A 4,632-nucleotide genomic window follows, 5' to 3' on the forward strand; every position below is an offset into this window, starting at 1 on the left:
ATACATGAAACGAGAGGGGTGGGGCCAGTGACAAGACACGAGAAAACACATGAGATATCAGAAGATAAACATCCCATGGTCTTCTCACACAAAACCTAAGGCTTTGCCATGGCTCTGCTACAGGACCAAGAAAAACATGACTAAATGAAGCAGAGCCATGACAAATGCAATAGGTGTCAATACAAAGTTACTGGTTTCAACAAGAGCTAGAGAGAAAGAGAGAGGGTTAGTGTTTTTTGTTATTTATTTTTTTCCTTTTCATTTGTCTGTCAAGTATTCACAAAAGAGATGGGTTTTAAGTAGTTTTTTGAATGTTGTGAGAGATGTGGTTGACCGGACCGAGTTAGGAAGAATGTTCCACCAGGAAGGAGTTGTGAATGAGAGGGAAAGCGATTTACTGCCCTTTGGGAAGGCAATACAAGACGCCGCTGTTTTGCTGAAGGCAGGGATCTTGATGGGGTGTAGGAGTGTAGGGGGGTGTGAAAGTATGTCGGTGCAGATCCAGTGATAGTCCTGTAGGCAAGCATTACTGCCTCTTTACACAGCGAAGGCGGCACAGAAATCGAATCTGAAGCGGCATAAATGTGTATTTACACAGACCGTTAATGCGGCTCTAAAGCGGCATGAATGCATTTACACAGGAATTAAAATTAAGCGAAATAATGCTGAACATAACAACAAAAGCACTGTTCTAACAATATGCTAATAAAATAATGCCTTAAATTAAACGATATAAACTCCCCCAAAAAAACACTAATAATAACAATGCATAATTTAGGATAAAAGCAATATTAGGCTATAAATGCAACATTTTAAATTAATTTCATAGCTAACAAACACTCCATAGAATTTTGTTATTATCGGGCACCTCACAGCATATTGAAAGATGCCAAAAGTTGTTTTAAAGAGCCAGAAAGCACTGTCGACCAGGTAAATGAACAGTTCCGGTGGGTGTTACAGTAAATGTTACCAGATCGTTGTCATGTATGAAATATTGTCCTCAATGAGATGCTTTTGGATATATAATGACAAAATCATTTGTCGTTATATTTGTCGTATTGCATTTCAATCCTAGCTCGATGAGACCCAAATCATTTACGCTCCTAGGGCCGGCATCTGCGCACAAGCGCTACTGTCCCCACTCATACTGTCCTCACTTTACGATCTGGACCGAAGCACACTTACGTTATTATGATGCTACTGTTTTGAGGTAAACGGTAAGAAAAGCACACTCTCTCATCACAATATAGAGTAATGTTAAGTTTGTGATTTATTATGTTCGACTTCATGCGCGTGTTGCGCCCCACTGCGCAAAGATACGTCCAAACGACGTGTTATGTACGTCATTTTTGCACGTCCAATTTCGGTCCTCTGAAGGTGCGGACTGTGACGCCAGACGACGTCATTTTTTCAACGTCTTCCGAACGTCCAGTATTGACGTCCACAGGACCTCTGTATAGGGGCTAATTGTAGTACAAATGTGGTCGTTGTTGACGTCTTTTCAACATCAAATTTAAAATAATTTTAGACATTTAGATAAGGCTTCTAGGCTCTGTGCATAACTGTAGTCCCATTTCAGAAGGTGGCATCCTGCTCAAGTTCATTATCCTTTAGCTTCATTTGATTGTCACAGCAGCAGATATTAACTGGAAAAGCAAACAAAGGTGTAATGCATTTCCAGTTCAAACCTGCTGCTGATCCAAAAGAAGCTATAGGAAAATTAACTGGTACAGGAAAAAGGTCCTCAACCTTCTGGAAACATATGGGACTACAGTTATACACAGAGGTTTACAAATAAATCACAATTCAATCACCACTCATTTATTTCCATCTTTATTTTTATTAACGTTCACAAACATGTCACTAATAAAGCTTTGACTTGTTGAATTTCCTGCCAACTACCAGTAAAAACAAGGAACGTGAATTGAATGGCTTGCATGCGGACATCACTTCAATGTTGTGTATCAGTTGAAGCCAACATGCTTTACCTTTGATTGTCTGCCGAAACTAAATGAAAGTGAAACTACCAGTAATAGAAAAGGATTGATGGATTCATTAATCCCCATCTTAACCCAGCAGAACAGTTAACTTTCTAAAATCAACACTGAGGGTAAAATAAAAATAAGAAAATAATTAGTGTTTTGAGGTAAGAATCCAACCATAAGCAACTATACTGAACACAGAAAAGAAGACAATGTACAAAAGCTGTGTAAACAATGACAAGATGCACCACAATGGATAATCAGTCCTGAGTGGCTGCTGCATGTCCTCCACTTCTTTGCGGTGCATGCTTCAGATGTTCTGAAGCGTTCATCCCCATGAAGTCCTCTGTGGCTGTGTCATCAAATTTCATGACTCCATATGCACAAGTAGAAAAAAAGACAAATTATTAGAAAAATGCAAAGGCAATCTGCAGTCATTACACCAAGTCCCTTTACTCATAAGCAAAACTACCAATACTGGATTGATACAATACCACCCAAGCAAATGATAAAATAGCCATGGTAGACAGTTAGCATTGTATTTTAAATGTCAACAGGGAAGGACATGTTTTGTCCAATCAAGTCATTATTCACAGATTGGCAGGAGCTAATTATCTTCCCTTGATCAACATGAAATATGGGCTTACAAAAAAATTGCTCTACAAACCTGTGTCTTCTCCAAATATTTCATGCCCTTTTTCCCCTTCCCCTTCATACTGAATTGCGCCATCAGGGCTCAAGTGAAGAGCCTAAAGAAAATAGATAACATTTATAATTCAACGTAAATGATATATGTAGGAATAACATTATGCGTGTCATAAACCCTTTATAATACGTTGAGTAGTGTCTTTACAGTGGTCCCCTCCTTTTATCCCTCATACAACATATCTCCTTGTTCCTGAAAAGCTGGTCTATAAGCTCACAATGCATTGTGTTGTGAACTTGAAATGGAGTATTTTTAATTGAAAAATGCAAAAAAAATACCAAGGGGTGGACAAGAGTTAAGCAAGAAAAAACGACAAATGAACCGATGCATTGTTCAGACATTGAAAACCACAGATCACCCAAACGTCACACACAATTCATACTGTATGTAGAAACATACCTGTCAAAGACATTGTGGGCACAGTCCTTGGTGTTCTTCCCTCCAATTCTTGCAATTTGCAGCACCTGTTGGAATAAGTCCATGATAAAGTTGACCGACACTCCCCAGAGGAACCTAACTGTGTGCGAGTGCACTTAATTGCGTTATGCTAAGCTATCCTTTACTTCCAGACTTGTAAAACTCTCAAAGAAACAGGTCAAACTACATGTTATATGATTATATTGTACATCTTGGAAGGGAATACAGTCCTGTAGTGTTGTTAATCACTGAATGAAGCCTTATCTTATATTTGGAAGAGATGCAATGCTAATTGTACCCATAGCAGGTTTGGGTAGTTTAAGACAACAAAGCTAAAACAGCTAACACTATAGATTAACATAAAGTTAAATAAGATGACCGAATTTACCTTCAACTGAGTGGAAAACGATGATTTTGCTTTAGCTGAACACAGCCGAACGTCCACTTGCTTCAGAACGTGCCGCATGCTTGGCGTGTTGCCTCGGCCTATCAGAGTGGCGTTTACTGGTTTGGTTATGATGACTTGCTGCCTCAGCCAATCAGAGTGGCGTTGACTGGTTCAAATCATAACGGTCGGGTTCCACACAGCCTACAACTCGACGAGTCCACTGCCGCAATATATTTGCTTTCGGCTAACTCAAAAGTTAGAATGCTTCATTTTCTAACCTGTTCCATTTTCTTGATAACATATAACACATTAAACACAACGATGTAGAAACAAACTGCGGTCCAGTCACAAAATAAACCAGAAAATTAGAGGTAAAACAGGAAAATTTAAAACATGTACTCAATAAATAAATAATCAAATAACAGATACTGTTTCATCACAAATAACCTTCATAATCATTAACCATGTTGATATTTGTCTTAAATAAAAAATATTACATCCATTGTCAATTTTCTGCACGTGTCTTAGACGTCCAAAAAAGTTACCTAGTCCGATGTTCAAATGCTTAACTACATTATGACATCCAAATAGGGTCATGGTTAGACGTCCAAATAGCAGACCTTGTTTGCACGTCGTGTAGACGTGCAACATTGGTTTTGGACCGACAGACGCAATATAAACATGATCTGCACGTCCATCAGACGTCTAATGTTTAGTGGGGCAGACCCATCCGCTTAAGTAACAGGAGAAATTATTCCTGCGGTATGTATGCGAAGCACTGCATAATATTCCACAAACCTAATATTTGAAGCCATTTGAGACGCGGTAACACAGGTCTGCATGTGATCGTGCCCCATGTATCGGAAGGTTTTTTCCTTAAGAAGTAGCGGAGCTAAAGGAGGAATTTCAACAATTCATGTCATGAGTTCAAATAAAAAAATCAGCATTCCGGGCACACACAGTCACAAACAATCATAAGCCAAACATTTTTCTAAATTAACTTTAAAAAGAAACGAAACGAAATAAATGTAATTTGCCATTAAAAACTCATCTAAACTATGTTAATGGCTGTAAACAATCTCAAAATTTACATCATGCATTCAAACTGTGCCTCAACCTGTCTGAGTAAACATCCACAG

At 38.6% G+C, this 4,632-nt stretch overlaps 1 long non-coding RNA gene across 1 annotated transcript; it reads right to left on the reverse strand.

Annotated features, from left to right (window-relative positions):
• Positions 1-1,823: 1,823 nt before the first annotated feature.
• LOC130548861 (uncharacterized) lies at positions 1,824-3,579 on the reverse strand. Its single transcript, XR_008962095.1, has 3 exons — positions 3,494-3,579; positions 3,088-3,152; positions 1,824-2,731 (listed from the first exon to the last, which is right to left on the reverse strand). It is a non-coding gene; the product is annotated as an uncharacterized LOC130548861 (long non-coding RNA).
• Positions 3,580-4,632: the final 1,053 nt, after the last annotated feature.

The sequence above is a fragment of the Triplophysa rosa genome, linkage group LG25 (assembly GCF_024868665.1).
Source record: "Triplophysa rosa linkage group LG25, Trosa_1v2, whole genome shotgun sequence".
In the NCBI taxonomy this organism is placed as follows: Eukaryota; Metazoa; Chordata; class Actinopteri; order Cypriniformes; family Nemacheilidae; genus Triplophysa; species Triplophysa rosa.